The sequence below is a fragment of the Pan troglodytes genome, chromosome 17, assembly GCF_028858775.2.
Source record: "Pan troglodytes isolate AG18354 chromosome 17, NHGRI_mPanTro3-v2.0_pri, whole genome shotgun sequence".
Taxonomy (NCBI): domain Eukaryota; kingdom Metazoa; phylum Chordata; class Mammalia; order Primates; family Hominidae; genus Pan; species Pan troglodytes.
The window spans coordinates 3,140,810-3,163,593 of NC_072415.2; the positions used below are offsets into that span (position 1 = coordinate 3,140,810).

At 42.2% G+C, this 22,784-nt stretch overlaps 1 long non-coding RNA gene across 3 annotated transcripts in view; it reads right to left on the reverse strand.

Annotated features, from left to right (window-relative positions):
• The window catches only part of LOC129137844 (uncharacterized), a 161,898-nt gene extending 140,211 nt beyond the window's left edge, over nt 1-21,687 (reverse strand). For all 3 annotated transcript variants that reach the window (XR_010152134.1, XR_010152133.1, XR_010152135.1), the window contains exons 1-2: nt 21,586-21,687; nt 17,596-17,753 (exon numbers count right to left, since the gene is read on the reverse strand). This is a non-coding gene — a long non-coding RNA (uncharacterized LOC129137844). The remainder of the gene's footprint in view (nt 1-17,595; nt 17,754-21,585) is intronic.
• Nucleotides 21,688-22,784: the final 1,097 nt, after the last annotated feature.

The window sequence follows — 22,784 nt, forward strand, 5'->3', positions numbered from 1 at the left end:
GACACCACACATCATGTGTGTGCACACACACACCCAACACCACACTGCACACACCCCACACACACCACACAACGCACACACACCCGACACCACACTGCACACACCCCACACACACCACACACTGCACACACACCACACACACATGCACACACACCCCAGACACCACACACACACTGACACCACACACACTGCACATAGCACACCATGTATATACACACTCACACACCACACAGCACACACACCATGTACACACACACACCAGACACCACACTGCACACAGCACACCATGTATACACACATTGCACACACACCATGTATACACACACTGCACACACACCATGTACACATGCACACACACCCTGCACACAGACACCACACATTGCACACATCACACCATGTGCACATGCACACACACCAACACCACAGACACCGCACACACTGCACACACCACACACACACCATGTGCACATGCACACACACACAGACATCACACTACACCCACACCATGTATACATGCACACACACCCCCACACCACACACACACCATGTGCACATGCTCACACACACCAGACACTGCACACACCATGTGCACACATGCACACCCCCAACACCACACACACCGCACTCACCATGTGCACACACCCCACACACACTGCACACTATGTGCACACGTGCCACACCCCCACACCACACACACTGCACACACACCAGACACACGAATCTACTACACATACACCACACACATACAGCACCACACACCCCACACATACTCCCCACACATACTCCCCACACACTGCACACGTACATACAGCACCACACACAGAGCAAACACATACATCACATACACACATCACACCACACACATTCTACACACACATCAATCACACATCAAACACTACACACACTGCACACACACAGCATCATAACCACACACACTGCACACATATCACATGCACACATCACACATAGTATACATACACACCACACACTTACTCCACAAACACAGCACATATACACACCATGCACCACCCACACACTACACACAGTATACACACATAACATCAACAATACACACCACACACACATATACATACCCCATGCACCTACTACACACACAGACCACACACACACACCATACATACACATCACAAGCATACACCTGCGCACACCTCACAGCATACATACAATCCTCACTTTTAGAAATTAATTTGGCTTTTAAGGAGCCTGGATAGTAAAGTTTTTTTTGGCATTTGAGTGAGCCAAGAAAATGTGTATAAATACACATGTGTAACCGTGAGGGCACAAACAGCACTTTCGAAATCACAACATTAGATTAAACCGTGTAATTTTTTATTGTTTTTTAAAAATCAAGTCTTTCTCATTTTACTAGAAACTATTTACCAGAGTAAACTAATGAGATTCTTACTGAGGTCAAAAGACTTTCTGAAAAAACTTTTCCTTGATGAAATTGCATTTAAAACATCACTTCCATCGTGAAGTATTTCTTTAAGATGTTCTTGATCCTTTTCCTGTTATGTGGAATCGTCAATTCAAATTTTAAAAGTGACTTTGAGATGTTTTTCATCTATTATTTAAAAATGTTGAAGGGGTTTTTAATTCTGCCTTCAACAGAGATCGACACACTCTGATTATGATGTAAAACTGAACACGTTACCCTGACAGGCTTTCTCTTCTGCAGTGCCGGTGCCATCATTATTAATAAGGATTGAATTCTTTTACTCCATGCACAATCTGTATTCCCTGATTTATAAAGAATAGAAATCTAATTCTCACTATGAAGGCAGATAAAAGTAATCCCTTCAACCTACACGTGACTGAATCATTTACCAAAGCACTCAGACTTTAAATAGCATTTATCAAATGTGTCTATATTCCTACGTATATAATTCATATAAACAACATGTAGTTTGTTTGCACATAAAATCATTGCACATTTTATGCTTTTAATGATTTGTGATGCTCATCAGTATTTTTATCACATTTCCCCAAAGGTAGGCTAATTATTGTTATTATTTTCGGCTAGAAATATAAAATGTATTTTCTATTTTTGATGACTTTGAAACATAACCCTTGGAATATGATATCTGTGTATAATATTTGTGGAAAGCATGAAAGTAATATTCAAACAGTATGCATTTTTTCCAGAACGAAAATTTCCTCTACAATAGCATTCACCTTTTTTTCCTGATGGGCACATAAAAGTCAACATTTCTAACATTGCTGGACGTTATTTACATTAAACTTGCCTCAGCTTCAGGTGTTGCAGAAACTGGGCAAGAGGCCACAAGGTACACAATATACACAGCCACACAAAGCTTGTATTATTATACGTACCTAAGTGTCTAAAGAGGTGGATAAATATATTAGATTGCTCCAGAACAAGGATTTTTATGGGGCCTATTGGAAAATATGACTGCAGTTTGAGTGAGATGCCTGTAAGAGATTCAATTTGGCAACTGTTTATTGAGTATCGAATTTTAAAAGTACTGACAGAAGGCTCATGAAATAAAAATTTTCACCTAAATCTATTGGAAATGTGCTACTAGATGCTGTAGTAAAGAGTGGTGTGGTAATTGTAAAACACATCTGGTATCTAAACCTTTGTTTGTTTTTTACCTGAAATCCTTACGGGGGTGATTGTGTATATCAATTTGAATCTTCGCGTCAGCAAGATAAATAAATAAAAAGCCAGTCTGCCTCGATAAATTAGTTCACCTTTTCTATATTTTGAGGCAGCGCTTCTCCTCCTTTGACAGCCACAAGATTCACCCAGGGATCTCCCTAAAATGCAAAACCATAGACCACACTTTGACTAGCTTGGATAAGAGGCCAGAGCATTGAAATGAGTGTGTAGGTGACTGTGCTAAGATTCTGCTGCTCATTTGGGCACTGGCTCATCATATAAACAAAGCTTAGGACCTCTAGTCCTTGCTGGAAAAGAAATAACACATACATAGGATGTGACTATGGATATGGAATATCTGTTGTGTTCTGGACATTGTGCTAGACAACAGAGATAAGAAGTCAAATAATCCCTTGTCTCTATCTGAAAGGAGCTTCCTACACAGTGGCTTCTGAGGTCTTTGAAACTAGATTCACTTTCAGATTTGATTATTATATTTATGATTTGATATTTTCATTGAACCCCATGATATGATAAAGTTTTCCAGAACCTGCTAGAACAATTGACTTTGCTTTCAGCATTATGAAGCCACTGTGGCACATAAGTAGTTCATTTATGTTTGTATTTAACCAGACAGGAACAACTTGAGCTACTTTTCTAGCCACCTTCGTTTAGAGCTGTTTTTCTTAGTTATTTTTGCTTGTTTGTTTTTGAGACTTGTCTCACTCTGTCACCTAGGGTGGAATGCAGTGGTGTGATCAGAGCTCACTGCAGCCTCTACCTTCTGGGCTCAAGCAATCCTCTCACCTCAGCCTCCTGAAAAGCTGCGACCACAGGCTCATATCACCATACCCAGCTAATTAAAAAAAAAAATATATATATATATATATATACATATATATATATATTTTGTAGAGACAGGGTTGTTCCATGTTTCCTAGACTTGTCTCCAACTCCTGAACTCAAGCAATCTGCCTGCCTCAGCCTCCTAAACTGTAGGGCTGTGTTTTTAGTCTTTTTTGAGCTGTTTTACAATCCAGTTTTGAATTGATAAGTTTGGATTCATTCTGATATTTACAGATTTAACACCCTACTTCACAAGATGCTCATAGCCTTGATCCATTACAGCCACTGCCTCATCCATCTCTGCACATAGCCTTGATCCATTACAGTAGCCACCTTGTCCATCTCTGCTCATAGCCTAAACTAATAGAAGCCAGAGGGAAGAAATGGAAGCCAACATGAGTCCAGAACACACATTTTATAAGAGCAAAAGAAATTTAAAAATAGCAAAGTATATCATGAAGTTTTTAATAGATATGCATGGCTAAAATTTATTTTTAATCAATATATTCTATAAATTGGGAGAAAATATTAAACACATGAAAAGTAAGGAACTTGGGCTGGGTGCGGTGGCTCATGCCTGTAATCCCAGGACTTTGGGAGGCTGAGGCTGGCAGATCACAAGGTCAGGAGATCAAGACCATCCTGGCTAACACGGTGAAACCCCGTCTCTACTAAAAATACAAAAAATTCGCCAGGCGTGGTGGCAGGTGCCTGTAGTCCCAGCTACTCGGGAGGCTCAGGCAGGAGAATGGTATCAACCCGGGAGGTGGAGCTTGCAGTGAGCCAAGATCACGCCGCTGCACTCCAGCCTGGGCGACAGAGCAAGACTCCATCTCAAAAAATAAAGAAAGAAAAGTGAGGAACTTTCATCATTAATATACAACTAATATGATGAGAATGTGGTTTATGTTTTTATCTTTGCAAGATTTAGGAACTTTTGGTGCAAGGAGGAAGAATTTGTAATCATGGGGAGCATGTATGATACTGGAGAGAGCCTTCTGACAAGGGAGAAATGGCTTCACGAGATATGCTATGGTAATAGCTATGTGGGAGCACAGCTAACTATGGTCTCCCCCATCAAACCCACTGGGCAGTGTTCAGTTACCAATTGAGATAGAGCTGACCCACCTAGGACAGAAGAGAGAATATACACTGCAGTCAGAAGCCACTGTGTAGGAAGCTCCTTTCAGTAAGAGGCAAGGGATATTTGACTTTTTATCTCTAGTGTCGAGTACAATGTCCAGAACACAACAGATATTCCATATGTACAGTCACATCCTATGTATCTGTATTTCTTTTCCAGCAGGGACTGTAGGTCCTAAGTTTAATTAATATGGTGAGCCAGTGACCACATGAACAGTAGCAACTTAGCACTGTCACCAAGACATCCATTTAAATGCTCTTATCTTACCTAGGCAAAGTGTGGTCTATGAGTTTGCATTTTAATAAGATCCCCGGGTGAATCTTGTCCATGTTACAGAGGAAGCATTGTCCTACATCATATGTGATGGGCTCTCATAGTCACCATCATCACAGGAATCTTGTGCATGTTACAGGGAAGCACTGTCCTACATCAAATATGACAGCCTCTCATAGTCACCATCATCATGGGAATCTTGTGCATGTTACAGGGAAGCATTGTCCTACATCTATTCTGTTCCATTGGTCTATGTGTCTGTTTTTATGCTAGTATCATTCTGCTTTGATGAGTACAGCTTTGCTATGTAGTTTAAAATCAGGAAGTATAATGCCTCCAGCTTTGCCTTTCTTACTCAAAACTGCTTTACTCTTTCATGATTCTAAACTTGAGAATATTTTTTCTATTTTTGTGAAATATGCTATTGAAATTTTGATAGAGACTCATTTGAATCTGTATATCACTCTGGGCAGTATGGATGTTTAAACAAACCTTTTTCAGGAACACAACATATTTTTGTTTTATTTGTGTCTCCTATAATTGCTTTCATTAATATTTTACAGTTATTGATGTACAGATCCTTGAACTTCTTGGTTATATTTATTTGTAAATACTTTGACATTTGTTAAATGGATTTATTTCAGGATTTCTGTCAGATATATTGTTAGGGCACAGAAATGCAAGTGATACTTTTGGTACATTGATACAATACCCTGAAACGTTACTTAATTAGTTTATTCGTTCAAAAAGTTATTTGGTGTAATGAGGAGCACAATGGACTGTGGTTACACATTAAATGATAGCTTCTGTTAGTATATCATGGTGCCCCAAAATGTGATCTGCTGTATTTCTGCTGTTATAAATTCAGTCGCATTTTTTAGTGCTAGTATTTTTTCTTCTGAAATATTTTTGTCTGTCATTTGCTGATAATGTGTATCCTCTGCTTACTGTTCAATTGTGCTACCCATTTATCTTCAAGCCTAGTTAGTCCAACTTTCTAATAAAATTTTTAACAATGGTATGTTCATTTATTGTAAGCCTAAATAGTAAATTTGCATGATAGTTTTACAGTTACCAAATAGGATTTAAAACATGTCAATTTGTTGCTACTAATGAATCTCTGGGTTCCTAATTTTAAATTATTATGTATCATGTCTATTAAATATGTATGTGCAATGCCTTAGAATCATGCCTAACATATCATATGCACTAAGTATCAATCAAACCAATTTTTAAAATTATCTTCATACTATTAAAAATGATTTAGAGAGAACAAAAATATACAGGTCATATACCTGGATCTACATAAAGAAAGGAAGAGCAGTAAAGAAAGAATAAATGAGGGTATCTTAACCAATCTACATATTATGTACAAACATATGTAACTATATACACACTCACGATTATGTGTGCTTATATATAGTTGAAATGAATGATGACAAGGACACAAAGGACAGGAAGATGGAAGAGAAAAATTATGTTAGAAGACAGTCATGCTACTTCTGAAGTGGTATAGTATTATTTGAAACTGGACTTGTAAGTGTATATTGAAACCCTAAGGCAACTACTATAAAATGTTTAAAAATATACAGCTATAAAGAAAATACATGCTAAGAAAGAAGATAGGCCAGCCTCGGCCTCCCGAGGTGCCGGGATTGCAGACGGAGTCTCGTTAACTCAGTGCTCAATGGCGCCCAGGCTGGAGTGCAGTGGCGTGATCTCGGCTCGCTACAACCACCTCCCAGCCGCCTGCCTTGGCCTCCCTAAGTGCCGAGATTGCAGCCTCTGCCTGGCAGCCACCCCGTCTGGGAAGTGAGGAGCGTCTCCGCCTGACCACCCATCGTCTGGGATGTGAGGAGCCCCTCTGCCTGGCTGCCCAGTCTGGAAAGTGAGGAGCGTCTCTGCCCAGCCGCCATCCCATCTAGGAAGTGAGGAGCGCCTCTTCCCGGCCGCCATCACATCTGGGAAGTGAGGGAGTGTCTCTGCCCGGCCGCCCATCGTCTGAGATGTGGGGAGCACCTCTGCCCTGCCGCCCCGTCCGGGATGTGAGGAGCGTCTCTGCCCGGCCGCCCTGTCTGAGAAGTGAGGAGACCCTCTGCCTGGCAACCGCCCCGTCTGAGAAGTGAGGAGCCCCTCTGCCCGGCAGCCACCCCGTCTGAGAAGTGAGGAGCGTCCTCCCTCCTCGTCCTGGAGGGAGGTGGGGGGGTCAGCCCCCCGCCTGGCCAGCTGCCCCGTCCGGGAGGCGAGGGGTGCCTCTGCCCGGCCGCCCCTACTGGGAAGTGAGGAGCCCCTCTGCCCGGCCAGCCGCCCCGTCCGGGAGGGAGGTGGGGGGGTCAGCCCCCCGCCCGGCCAGCCGCCCCATCCGGGAGGGAGGTGGGGGGGGTCAGCCCCCCGCCCGGCCAGCCGCCCCGTCCAGGAGGGAGGTGGGGGGGATCAGCTCCCCGCCTGGCCAGCCGCCCCGTCCGGGAGGGAGGTGGGGGGATCAGCCCCCCGCCCGGCCAGCTGCCCTGTCCAGGAGGTGGGGGGCGCCTCTGCCCGGCCGCCCCTACTGGGAAGTGAGGAGCCCCTCTGCCCGGCCAGCTGCTCTGTCTGGGAGGGAGGTGGGGGGGTCAGCCCCCGGCCCGGCCAGCCGCCCCGTCCGGGAGGGAGGTGGGGGGGTCAGCCCCCCGCCCAGCCAGCCGCCCCGTCCGGGAGGGAGGTGGGGGGGTCAGCCCCCCACCCCGTCCGGGAGGGAGGTGGGGGGGTCAGCCCCCCGCCCGGCCAGCCGCCCCGTCCGGGAGGGAGGTGGGGGGGTCAGCCCCCCGCCCAGCCAGCCGCCCCGTCCGGGAGGGAGGTGGGGGGGTCAGCCCCCCGCCCGGCCAGCCGCCCCGTCCGGGAGGGAGGTGGGGGGTCAGCCCCCCGCCCGGCCAGCCGCCCCGTCCGGGAGGGAGGTGGGGGGGTCAGCCCCCCGCCCGGCCAGCCGCCCCGTCCGGGAGGGAGGTGGGGGGGTCAGCCCCCCGCCCGGCCAGCCACCCTGTCCGGGAGGTGAGGGGCGCCTCTGCCCGGCCGCCCCTACCGGGAAGTGAGGAGCCCCTCTGCCCGGCCAGCCGCCCCATCCGGGAGGGAGGTGGGGGGGTCAGCCCCCTGCCGGGCCAGCCGCCCCGTCGGGGAAGTGAGGGGTGCCTCTGCCTGGCCGCCCCTACTGGGAAGTGAGGAGCCCCTCTGCCTGCCAGCCGCCCTGTCCGGGAGGGAGGTGGGGGGTCAGCCCTCTGCCCGGCCAGCCGCCCCGTCCGGGAGGGAGGTGGGGGGGGTCAGCCCCCCGCCCGGCCAGCCGCCCCGTCCGGGAGGTGAGGGGCGCTTCTGCCCGGCCGCCCCTACTGGGAAGTGAGGAGCTCCTCTGCCCGGCCACCACCCCATCTGGGAGGTGTACTCAACAGCTCATTGAGAACGGGCCATGAGGACAATGGCGGTTTTGTGGAATAGAAAGGGGGGAAAGGTGGGGAAAAGATTGAGAAATCGGATGGTTGCCATGTCTGTGTAGAAAGAGGTAGACATGGGAGACTTTTCATTTTGTTCTGTACTAAGAAAAATTCTTCTGCCTTGGGATCCTGTTGATCTGTGACCTTACCCCCAACCCTGTGCTCTCTGAAACATGTGCTGTATCCACTCAGGGTTGAATGGATTAAGGGCAGTGCAAGATGTGCTTTGTTAAACAGATGCTTGAAGGCAGCATGTTCGTTAAGAGTCATCACCACTCCCTAATCTCAAGTACCCAGGGACACAAACACTGCGGAAGGCCGCAGGGTCCTCTGCCTAGGAAAACCAGAGAACTTTGTTCACTTGTTTATCTGCTGACCTTCCCTCCACTATTGTCCTGTGACCCTGCCAAATCCCCCTCTGCGAGAAACACCCAAGAATGATCAATAAAAAAGAAAAAAAAAAAAAAGAAAGAAAGAAGATAAAATGGGATCATATAAAATGCTCAGTTAACATCACAAAAGGCAGAAAGAGTGGAAGACAAAACAATATGGGAATAATAACAATAACAAATATGCCAGATATTAATTCAAATATATCAATAATCACTTTGAATATCAATGGTCTAAATGCACCAATTAAAACAGATTGTCAGAGTGGATCAAAGTACAAGACCCAACTATATGTTGTCTACAAGAAATCCATTTTAAATATAAAACCACACATTAATTAAAAGTAAATAGAGAAAAATATACAATGCTAACAATAATCAAAAGAAAGCAGGAGTGGCCAGGTGTGGTGGCTCACACCTGTAACCCCAGCACTTTGGGAGGCTGAGGTGGGTGGGTCACTTGAGGTCAGAAGTTCAAAACCAGTCTGGCCAACGTGGTGAAACCCCATCTGTATTACAAAAAATACAAAAATTAGCTGGACATCTTGGTGGGCACATGTAATCCCAACTTCTTGGGAGGGTGAGGCAGGAGAATCACTTGAACCCAGGAGGTGGAGGTTGCAGTGAGCTGAGATCATGCCATTGCACTCCCGCCTGGGAAACAAGAGTTAAACTCTGTCTCAAAAAAAAAAAAGAGTAACTATATTTCACACAAAGTAGACTTCAAAGAAAGAAAGTTATTATAGATAAAGAATGGTACTTCATCATGACATAGCAGTTAATCCTCCAAAAAGATGACAATCCTTAATGTGTATGCACCTGACAGCTGATTGTCAAAAGACATAAGGCAAAAACAGAACTGGAAGGAGAAGTAGATGGGTCCACTGTCACAATTTGAGACATCAGCACCTTCCATCAGAAACAGATCTAGCAGGCAGAAATTAGTAACAGTATAGTTGAATTCAATATCAATATAAATGAACTGGATACTGACAGAGAAAGAGCACCTGTCACCTTGGACAAACACTCCCACTTTAAGTTCCAGCTCCCTTCTTAGCCCCATGCATTTCAAGGATATCACTTCTAACTATAAGCAGCCAGAAAGAGCAGACAGTAAAACACTAATAAGACAGCTTGGGCACAGAGGGAGGTGGGGCGAAAGTCTCTTGGGTAAAGTTTAACTGTCAAACTTCACCCTCATACAACAGACCCAATAAAATAGTGGGCCTTAATAAGCACATTCCTTTCCCTTCAGGTGCACTAAGATAAGAAAGCTAAACACAGACTCAGGGGACATGCCTGCCACTGCAGAAAGATGTATGGGGACAGACACACAACTCTCCCACACAGATAAGTGCAACACAGACACAGAAACAGTCCAAGCCTTGTATTAACTCTCCTACCCTGAATCCTTAAAAACTCTGAGTGTGTAAGAGAGTGTGCCTCTGCCCTAACTCAGCCAGAAGGCATCTCTCAGGTTTGTTTTCTATGAAATAAATCTGTCTTAACTGGCAAGACACCTTTCATGTTTCTCTCCTCTTTCTTTAATTCTTACAAATACAATTCCTATTTATAGACTTCATCCAACAACAGTAAAATATACATTCTTTTCAGGATCAATAGTCACCAAGATATACCACACTGTGGACCATAAAATATGCTTTAACCAATTTAAAAAAACAAATCTTGCCATATGCACTCTTAGACCACAATGAAATCAAACTTAAAATTAGCAATAGACAGACAAGTGGAAAATCTCTAAATACAGTGAGATAAAAGAACACCTTCTAAATAATGAATGCATCAAAGAAGAAATCTCAAGATAAATTAATATTTTATTTTATTATTTACATGTATTTTTAGAGACAGAGTCTCACTGTCACCCAGGCTGGAGTGCAGTGGCATGATCAAATCCCACTGCAGTCTTGAACTCCTGGGCTCAAGCCATCCTCTTACCTCAGCCTCAAAAGTGGCTGAAAATACAGGCACATGTCTCCCTGCTAACTTTTAAAAATTTTCTTGTAGAGACAGGGTCTTGCTATAGCTGCTCAAGCTGGTCTCAAACTCCTGGTCTCAAGTAATCCTCCTGCCTTGGCCTTTCAAATCTCAGCCTCCCTGGCCGAGATTACAAGTGTGAGCCACCATGCCTGGCCTAATAAATATTTTCACTAAATAAAAATGAAAATAAAACACAATTTGTCAAAATTTTTAGAATACAGCAAAAGCATGGCTTAGAAGAAAATTTATGGCATCAAATGCATATATTAGAAAACAAGAATGATCTAAAATAAAGGAAAAAATGAGCAGATTAAACCCAAAGTAAGAATAGGAAAATAAATTGTTGCAGAAATCAATGAAATTGAAAACAGAAAAATCAAGAGAATATTATTAACAATAAAGCTGATTCTTTTACAATATGATTAACAACAAAGCTGCTTTTTTAAAAAACTGGTTCTTCAATAAAATTAAAAACCCTAGAGCCAGGCTAAGAAAAAAAAGACAGAAACTAATAATATCAGAAATGAAAGAGGGGATACCACTACACATCCTGTGGACATTAAACGGATAATAAGGAAATACTATGAACAACTCTGTGCACACATCTGATCATCTAGTTCAAATGGACCGCTTCCTTGACAGACACAATTTATTGAAACTCACACAAGAAGAAACACACAATCTGAATAACCTATTATTTTAATAACCTTCAAAACAGAAAGTACCTGACCGGGATGTATTCATTGGGAAATTGACCAAATATTTCAGGAAGAAATTATACCCATTCCCCACAATCTATTTCAGAGGATAGAGGCTGTTGAAATACTTCCTAGTTCATTATGTGAGGCCAGAATTATTCCAACGACATCAAAATAGAAAACCACAGACCATTATCTCTCATGAAAATACATACAAAAATCCTCAAAAACACTAGTACATCAAATCCAACAATATATGGAAAGAATCATACACCATCACCAAGTGGGATTTATTCTGGGGATAGCAGGCTGGTTCAACATTTGAACATCAATTAATGTAATTCATTACATCAAGAGAGTGAAAAGGAAAAATCACATGATCAGGTGCAGAAAAAGCAGTTGACAAAATCCAGCATTCATTCATGATAAAATCTCTCAATAAGCTAAGAGGGGAATTTCCTGAAATTAATAAAGAATATCTACAGAAAACTACAGCAAACTTCACAATTAATAATGAGAAACTCAAAGCTTTTCCACAATATCAGGAGGAAGAAAAAGATGTATTCTCTCATCACCCCTTTCAATATCATACTGAAAATACTAGCTAATGCAATAAGGCAAGAAAATACAATTAAAGGCATACAGATTGGGAAGGAATAAATAAAACTTTGTTCACAGATGACAGGATTGTCTATGCAGAAAATCTAAAAAATTAAAAAAAAAAAGAAAGAAAAAAGAAAAAGGACCAAACCAAAAAAAAAAAAAAACCCTCCTGGAACTGAAAAGCAAGATTACAGAATACAAGGTTAAAAGAGAAAGTCAATCACTTTCCAATGCACCAACAACCAAGCGCAATTTGCTATGAAAACACAGTACTACTTATATTTAGCACCCAACAGATGAAACGCTTAATGTATAAATTTAACAAATGTAACAAGATCTATATGAGGAATGCAATAACACCTTAATAAACAAAATAAAAGTAAACCTGATTCTAAAGTTCACATGGAGAAGCAAAAGACCAAGAATAGTCAATTACTGAAGAACAAAGTTGGAAGACAAACACTGCCTAACTTTAAGCCTTATTCATTAATCAAAACACTGTGGTATTACCCAAAAGTAGGCAAATATAACAATGGAACAGGATAAATAGCCCAGAAATACACCCACCTAAATACACTAAACTGATACAATAAAGCAAAGTTGCTGTTTTCAACAAACGGCATGGGAACAACTAGAAATCCACATTAAAAAAAAAAAAAAAACCTGAATCCAGACATAGATCTTATGCCCATCACAAAAATTAACTCAAAATGGGTCACAGACTTCAATGTAAAATGCAAAAGTTATAACTGTAGAAAATAACAAAGGAAAAAACTTAGATGATGCTAGGAAAGGTAATGACTTTTTAGATATAACACTAATGCCAAGACCCATTTTAAAATGATTCATAAACAAGACTTCATTAAAATTGAAAACTTCTGTTCTGCAAAAGCCAATGTCACGAAAATGAGAAGAAAAGCCACAGATTGGGAGAAAATATTTGCAAAAGACACACCTGAGAAAGGGACTGTTCTACAAAACATCTGAGAAAGAGACTGTTGTACAAAACTTCTGAGAAAGACTGTTACACAAAACAACTGAAAAAGAGACTGTTACACAAAACATCTGAGAAAGAGACTGTTATACAAAACATCTGAGAAAGAGACTGTTACACAAAACATTCCAAAAACTCTTAAAACTCACATCTGATAAAGACTGTTATGCAAAACATTCCAAAAACTCTTAAAACTCACATCTGATAAAGAGACTGTTACGCAAAACAATCCAAAAACTCTTAAAACTCACATCTGATAAAGAGGGTGTTACATAAAATACTCCAAAAACTCTTAAAACTCTACAGTAAGAAAAGCACCTAATAAAATAGACCAAAGACCTTAACAGATACCTCACCAATGATGAGAAACATATAGGAAATAAACATATAAAAGAATGCACTATATTGTGTAACATTAGGGTAACATATTAAAACAATGAGATACCGCTACATACCTAGTAGAATGGCCAAAATAAGGAGCACTGACAACAACTGACAGTGAGAATGTGGAGCAACAGGAACTCTCATTAAGATTGTGGAAATGCAAATTGGTTGTTCTTGCAAAAGTAAACATATTCTTACCATATGATCCAGCATCTGCACCTCTTGGTATTTACCCAAAGGAGGTGACAATAAATGCTAGCATAAAAACCTATAAACAGAAATTTATAGCAGCTTTATTCAAAATAACTAAAATTTGGAAGCAACCAAGATGCCCTTCAGTAAGTGAATGAAGAAACTATGGTACACACAATGGAACATAATTCAGCACTAAAAAGAAATGGGCTATCTTGTCCTCAAAAGATAAGGAGGAACCTTAAATGCATATTACTAAGTAAAAGAAGGCAGTCGGAAAATGCTACTTACTATATAACTGCAACTATGTAACATTCTGCAAAATGATGGAGATGGTTTGCAGGGTTAGGAGGATGATGAGTAATAAACAGGAAGAGCAGGGATGACTTTTAGAACAAAGTGTTCTGTGAGGTACTATAAGGCTGGATACATGTCATTATACATTTACTCAAACCCATAGCATGTAAAACCACAAGAGTAAACCCTAATGTAAACTATGGCCTTTGGACAACTATGATGTCTCAATGTAGGTTCCTCATTTTAACAAAGGTACTACTATGGTGGGGGGAGGTGTTGAAAAGGGCGAAGGCTACATATATATGTGGATCACAGTATATGGTAAATCTATGTACTTCTTAATTCTGCTGTGAAATTAAAACTGCCTTAACTAATAAAGTATATTTATTTTTAAAAAGAATTTAAGCATCTAAAAATGTTTTTAATAATAAAAATTAAATCAATATTAAAAACCACTTCCCCATTTGTAATAAGAACTCTCAATAATAATGAATGTATAAAGAAAATGTGGTCTATACATGCAATGAAATATTACTCAGCCTTAGAAAGGAAGAAAATCTTGCCATTTGCAAAAACACGCACATACCAGAAAGATATTGTGCTAAGAAATAAGCAAAACAGGAACAAAGTATTACATAATCCCATCTGCAATAGTCTGGATGTATGTATTCCCCTCAAATTCCTATGTTGAAATCTAATCACCAAGGTGATAGTATTAGAAGGTGAGGCCTCAGGGGAGTGATGAGGTGAGGGCTCTTCCCTCTCGAATGGACTGGGAGTGCATTCATTCACTGCCACTCTTTTGCCTTCCACCATGTAAGGATGCAGGATGAAGTCTCTCATCAGGCACCAGATGACAGTGCCTTGATCTTGGACTTCCCAGCCTCCAGAACTGTTAAGAATAAATTTCTGTTCTTTATTAATTACCAAGCCTGAAGTATTTTGTTGTTCCAGCACAAATGAAGCCATGCTTCCTGTACAGCCTGTGTAACTCCACGTATATAAAAAAGGAAAACAGTTAAACTTACAAAGACATAGAGCTGAATCATGGTTACCAAGGGCTGAGAGGGAAGGGTAACTGGGGAGGTATTTGTCACAGAGTATAAGTTTTAGTTATGCAATGAGTAAATGGAATCTACAGATCAAAGAATGTAGTTAATACGGAATTGCATATTTAAAAATTTGTTAAGAGGATGCTATGGTTTCAATCTGTTTACTTGCCCAAATCTCACGTCAAATTGTAAGCCTCAAGGCTGGAGGAGGGGCCTGGTGGGAGGTGACTGGATAAGGGGGCAGACTTGCCCCTTGCTGTTCTCGTGTTAGTAAATTCTCATGAGATCTGGTTGTTAAAGGTGTACTGCACCTCCCCCTTCACCACTCACTTCCTTCTGCTCCAGACACATAGAACGTGCCTGCTTACCCTTCATCTTACACCATAACTGTAAGTTTCCTGAGGCCTCCCCAGCCATGCTTCCTGTACAGCCTGTGGAACTGTGAGCCAATTAAACTGCTTTTCTTTATAAATTACCCAGTCCGAGGTAGTTTTTTACAGCAATGGGAGAACGGACTTATACAGAAAATATATGTTATGTCAAATGGCTGTATCCCAAAAGGGGCGTGGGGGGGAGGGAGAAATTCGTGGAGGCAAAAGTTGTTTATTGCACTGTTTGTGGTGACAGTTCCATGGGTGAATACTTACCTCTACAGGTAAGTATATTTTGCATGTGGGAGGAATGTAAATAATTTTTAGCCAGAGGGAAAACTGTGGTTTATTAAAGACTGCTACAGATTCTCACTATTCCTCTTATTGAGAGGTAGAAGCTAATTACTCTCTACTCTAAAACCGTGTGTAAAGGAAGAGAGAAGGATGTAATTTTATTTTGGATTTGTTAAGCTTGAGGTGCCTTTCGGATAGCTACAAAGAATCATTTAATGGAGAGTTGAACCTGTTGTCTAGAGCAGTGATCCCCAAATTTTTGGCACCAGGTTTTGTGAAACACAATTTTTCCATATACCAGGGTGTGAGGGGGGATGGTTTTGGGATGAAGCTGTTCATCAGGCATTAGATTATCATAAGGAGCAGGCAACCTAGATCCCTCACATGCATAGTTCACAATACGGTTCATGCTCCTATGAGAATTTAATGCTGCCATTCATCTGACAAGAGGCAGAGTGCAGGCAGTAATGCTTGCTTGCCTGCCACTCACTTCCTGCTGTGCAGCCCAGTTCCTCACAGGCCACAGACTGGACTGGTCCATGGCCTGGGGGTTGGGGATCCCTGGTCTAAAGGTCGGAGAAGTCCATGCTGGAGATAAACACAACTGCTACACCACAGAGAGCAGAACTGGTAAAAAAAACAAACAACCAACAACAAAAAAAGAACTGCACAGTGGGATGGGTGGGGAATTGGATGAAACAATTGGATAAGCTATGTAAAGAAGAAGTAGAAGAATTCAGGAAAAAAAGACAAGCAGCATCAGTGAGGTCATGATAGAAACTAACACAGAAGATTTCCAGGAGAAGATCATGAACAATAATTTGAAATGCAGGAGTCCCCCTTTATCCATGGGGGATACATTCCAGGTCCCCTAGCAGATCCCTGAAACTGTGTATAGTACCAAACCTTATATATACCATGTTTTTTGCTATATATACATACCCTTGACAGTTTCATTTATAAATTAGGCACACTATGATATTAACAACAATAAAATGGAACAACGTACTATACTAAAAGTTATAGGAATGTGATCTCTCAAAATATCTTATTCTACTGTATTCAACATATTCAAAATAACAAAATATTCAAGATATTCAAAATATCTTATTGTCTTTTCTGTCTGCAGTTGACTACGGGGAACTGAAACCACAGAAAGCAAAACTGTGGATAAGGGGGATTACTGTACGGCATAAGATTCAAGTAAGGCAGACTGGAGAATAGCCATTGGAGTTGCATATAATTTAGGTTAATGGTGAGCATTAGAATAAACCAATTAAGACTACACTGAATGAAAGTGCAAGTGAACAGTGGAAATATTTGTCAGAAAATACAATTGTGAACAATCTGCTATAAATTCTCCATGTATAGATGAATTGACAGAAACGTATGGGGGTTAGTTAAGGACCTGTGGTCAACTCAATCCTCCAGATATTCTAGGTTTTAGCCATGAATCAAGTAGGGCCTTCCAAAAGCCGTCTGGGACTGCAATGTTTTAGCAACTCCAGAAAAACCTCATTACGGGAGTTATGCTTTAGCACTAAGTGACTATTTCTACTGCAAAATGCTAAAAGTGTTTATTTCCAGGTCGGCAGTAAAAAAAACTTTTCACTACATCATCTCTGTGACCAATGTAGTCAGTGTTCCAGACTTTGGTGACAGCAAGTCTTCCTGTCCCATGAGAATGCAGCATGCACTCCTTCCAGGTTCCATTCCAATCATGTAACAAATGTGACTGCCTTTTTGTTGCAGCATCAGAAAGACCAGAGACACATTTGTACTCCAGTTCCATGGCTTATAACCTGCATATGTCTACATGCCAGCATTATTTTATTTATGTGCATTTCCTTTAACCTGAATTTTACTTATTTCTATTTTTTCATTTTAATCCGTGGACTCCATAAAGGCAAAAAATACAATGTAAAACAAAGAGAGGATTATATAAACAAATGACTCACAAGAGATTTATTCATCGTTTGTTGATCGTGGAAATGCACAGAGCACTCTGGAAGCATAGCTGGGAGAACAGTCGAATGGAGTGGGTTAAGCAGAGAACCGGTGTGGCTTGGTCCTAGATTCTCTTGCCAAAAACGCTCTACACAATAGCTGGAAAAGACTAAAACAACAAAACCTCCCTGTGACAGAATAGTCATTCATGCCTCAATAAGGGACAACAAATATCCCACTGAAGATGTACCCACAAGTACATTAATTAGTAGAGATACATACAATTTATTTTGGGATTAATGAAAACATGTATTACCTACTGATTTAGGGACAATTAATTTATCCAAAGAAACAATGTAATAACTTAAACCAAAGAAATATACATTTAGTCTTCAATGAAATTAATATTGTAGAAATATAATTCAGCTGCATTAACAATTTCACTACTAATATGGAGATTCTACACGATTCCATATAGGTGTTTCCACTAGAATACATCTTGCTTTTATACCTTCGCATCATTGAAAGGATTCATGTTTTATATATCTACGCATCACTTAAAGGATGCATCTTTTATATACCTAAGCATCATTGAAAGGAGGCATCTTTTATATACCAACGCATCATTGAAAGGATGCATCTTTTATATACCTGCGCATCATTGAAAGTATGCATCTTTTATATACCTAAGCATCATTGAAAGTATGCATCTTTTATATACTTAAGCATCATTGAAAGTATGCATCGTTCATACACCTACGCATCATTGAAAGGATGAATCTTTTATATACCTAAGCATCATTGAAAGGATGCATCTTTTATATAACTACTTATCATTGAAAGGATGTATGTTTTATATACCTAAGCATCACTGAAAGGATGTATCTTTTATATACCTACTCATCATCGAAAGGATGCATCTCTTATATACCTATGCATCATCGAAAGTATGCATCTTTTATATACCTAAGAATCATTGAAAGAATGCATCTTGCAACCCAACATTTTCTGCCCACGATTATATAGGGGGAAAAATGTACATATTGTATATTTCTTGGGATATACAGTTTTAGTAATGTTTCCTAGTGACAAGTCTCCCAGTATCTAAGACCTCATAGAGTGTGCTCTGATAATGAATGGGGTTCTGCCGTTTGAGTTGCTTCGGCCAATGGGACATAGAAAATATGATGAAAATATAGGTTGGAAAAGTACTTGCCCACTTGTGCTTGCCTTCTTGGACAAGTGTCAGCATGAACCACCAGACATGTGAGTGAAGGCACCAGATGACTAAAGCCTCATTTGTGATCCAGACAACATTAGCAAAGGAAATGCCCAGGTGAACACAAGCCAAAATGTGAATCAACAGAACTTCTATCAAATAAAATGGTCACTTCTTTTTAAGCCATTGAGTTTCGTTGGTTCTTTAGACAGAAAACAGTAACTGATACACCTAAGCCATCAGAACTCAATGTTTGTAAGAAAATCATGTGAAGGAGATAATGTGAAATTACTTGTCAAATACAATCACTAGAACGTCACAACCTCATGTAGAAGTTTGGCAAATCACAATAAATGCCAACTTGATGGAAATCAGTGAGACTGCTGTTACTAAGAGACCATGTTAATCATAAAAAGCAACTCTTTGCATATTAGTAAATTGTGTTTTAAAGTTCTTTACATCATAAAAATGTCTGTTGACTTAAAAAAAACATAATACACAAAAAGGATCTCTTACGAGTGAGCATTGTACTGTATTTTACTTACATTTTAAGACACTGGTTGGAATAGAAGTGAGACGCTGTCTAATCTTCCCTTTTTAAGTATGTAAAATATGCTATTGTTTTCCTACAGAATTTATAATTTCCAAGAACAGATTACTGACACTGAGCAGGAAACACTTGTTATTTGTCCTTGAGGTCACAAAATTCACAGAAAGAGTTGGGGATAAAAAGGAACAGAGATGGTTAAGGAAATGTTTCTGCTTGGTTGGTTGGTTGGTTGGTTGGTTGGTTTTGAGACAGAGTCTCATTCTGTCACCCAGGCTGGAGTGCAGTGGCACAACCACAGCTCACTGTAACTTCGCCCTCCTGGGCTCAAGTGATCTTCCCACCTCAGCCCCCCAAGTAGTTGGGGCCACAAGTGGATGCCACCACAACCAGCTATTTTTTTTTTTTTTTTTTTTTGTAAACACATAGGGTCTCCCTATGTGGCCAAGGCCAGTCTCAAACTCCTGGGCACAAGCGATCCTCCTGTCTTGACCTCCCAAAGTGCTATGATTATAGCTGTGAGATACTATGCCCGGCAAGGGAAAGTACTTTATTATTATTTTTTCCAGCGGGAGGGGTGGGCAGGCAGGGAGGGGCTGAGAAAGTACTTTAAAGCAATATTTGTTCTTAGTTGACTTCAGTGTCAACAAAAATCTAAAAAAAAAAAAAAGTTTTGACTTAATTGGAGCAAAATGAGTAACACTAGCCAAAAAGTCAGGATGCATAACATCTGTATATCATGTGACCCTGGCAAGTCACAGCTCCTCAAAGCCAAATTTTTTCCATCATTCTCATAAGGTAGAAATAGTTTGGCTAACCCTTACTGATCTACCAGGAAAAGCTACCAGGATAGAGGGAGCTTCAGCATATCACTGGATGCTAAATTTAGTGACTGGACGCTAAATTTCGTGACAGGAATTTTTTTTTTTTTTTTTTTTTTTTGAGAGACAGAGTCTCGCTCTGTTGCCCAGGCTAGAGTAGGGTGGCACAATCTCGGCTCACTGCAACCTCCACCTCCCCAGTACAAGTGATTTTCTTGCTTGAGTTTCCCAAGTAGCTGGGACTATACAGGTGTGCACCACCACACTCAGCTAATTTTTGTATTTTTTAGTAGAGACAAGGTTTCAGTATATGTTGGCCAGGCTGGTGTTGAACTCCTGACCTCAGGTGATCCTCCTGCCTTGGCCTAGACTACTTTTAAGAAAGTTCAGCCACTGGAAACAGTGAGAAACGATTGAAGGAATGAAAGTGTCTTTACAGAGTACTCCAGACAGATCCTCTCAAGTATAACAGGATATTTTTCCACCGAAGACCACACTATTAAGTCCCCTCCAACAAGTAACATCTCTTTGGCCCTTGCCTGTCATTCGCAGCCAAACTCCCCTCTTCCTTCTGAATGTTGGTCCAAACCTTCCGCTACCACCCAGTGTTTGAGAGCTATTGGATAAGGTCTTATCAACCAAATCTGGGCCATTCTGGGGAGTGGGAAAATAACTGCTTGGGTCATACAAACTGGAATCTTCACCTGTGACACCTCCTCTGCTTTGAAGTACCAGTGAGAGGGTTAGTCCAAAGAGGTGTTCTTTTAGGTGGGATTCCTAAAAGGCGCCCTCCTCGAAACTTTGTAACACCTACTTTATTACAAAGAAAACAGGATCATCATCTGGGACCCCCAACTTCCCTAGAAACCAGATCTTGTATAAACTCCTATAAACTAAAGCGGGGATGGGATGCGTAGGAAGGGGACACAAGCAGAATCTTCACTTGCTGAAAACACACCGGGAAACCCTACTAATACACTCGCCAGGTAGTAGGACGGTGTGCATGCGCTTCGTACTCCTCGTCTGGGAATGAGGGGCATCTCCCTACAACTGTCCGTATGCTGACCTTACAAGGGCGTGCACGGAACGCCGCACAAGGTCCATGCAGTGCCGGAGCGCAGCCTCCCCGCAGACCTCCCAGGCTCGGCCGGCCTGCAGACCCCGTCCCTGCGCCACCGGCTTCGCCCACCCGCTCCGGCGTCTCTGGAACTGGCTTCAGTACCGGGATCCCACGCCCGCCCTCCCAGCAGCGCCGCCCTTTCAGCCCCAGCCTGGGTCCGCGGCCCGCACCTGTGCGTCAGGCCCCGCCCCCGAGATGTGCCCACGCCTCTGCTCCCACCAACAGTGGCACGTCAGCCCCGCCCCCCTATGGTGCCTCCAAGCCCGCTGTCTCCTGTTTCATCCTACCACCAACCTGCAGGGATGAAGACCCCAATGCCAGAGCTTCCAGAGCAGCCTCTCCATTGCAGCAGGAGCCGGGATTCTCTGGCGGAAGATGGCGTGCGTAGGCGGGGCGGCGCAAGCGCAAAGAGCCCTTCCTGCCGCCCTGTGCTGGTGACGTCATTGGAAGCCGAGACTGCATTTCCCACCAGACATTGCGGTATTGAGGCGGGAAATTCTGTTCCAAGCGGGAGCGGAGGATGGATCGGGATTGGTGTCTATCCGCCTGACTGAGGTGGAATCTGGTTATTAAATCCTGGTTTGACAACCAGGCACATTGCGGGAATGTTGGGAAAAGTCGAATGTGGGCCAACTAGTCAATTATATTAGCAAGTAATCTTACTTTTTTTTTTAAGTTCTAAGTGTTGCTGTCACAGAAAAAACTTTTTTTTCTTTTTAAACCGATTCTCCCTCTGTCTCCCAGGCTGCAGTGCAGTGGTGGGATCTCAGCTCACTGCAGCCTCCGCCTCCCAGGTTCAAGTGATTCTCCTGCCTCAGCCTCCAGAGGAGCTGGGACTACAGGCATGTGCCACAAAGCCTGGCTAATTTTTGTATTTTTAATAGAGATGGGGTATCCCCATGTTGGCTAGGCTGGTCTTGAATTCGTGGCCTCAAGAGATCTGCCCACCTTGGCCTTCAAAAGTGCTGGAATAGAGGACTCGAGAGACTAGAGAGACCGATATGGAGAACAGGACGATTGTTTATTTTAGGGTATGTAGGGTCCAGCCCCACAGGGTTGGTGGGTTTTCTCCTCGTGTGCAGAGACAAGAGAGCATAGAAATAAAGACACAAGACAAAGAGATAAAAGAAAAGACAGCTGGGCCTGGGGGACCACTACCACCAAGACGCGGAGACTGATAGTGGCCCCGAATGCCAGGCTATGCTGATATTTATTGGATACAAGACAAAGGGGCAGGATAAGGAGTGCGAGCCATCTCCAATGATAGGTAAGGCCACATGGAACATGTGTCCACTGGACAGGGGGCCCTTTCCTGCCTGGCAGCCAAGGCAGAGAGAGAGAGAGAGGAGAAAGAAACAGCTTACATTATTATTTCTGCTTATCAGAGACTTTTAGTACTTTCACTAATTTGCTACTGCTAACTAAACGGCAGAGCCAGGTGTACAGGATGGAACATGAAGGTGGACTAGGAGCATGACCACTGAAACACAGCA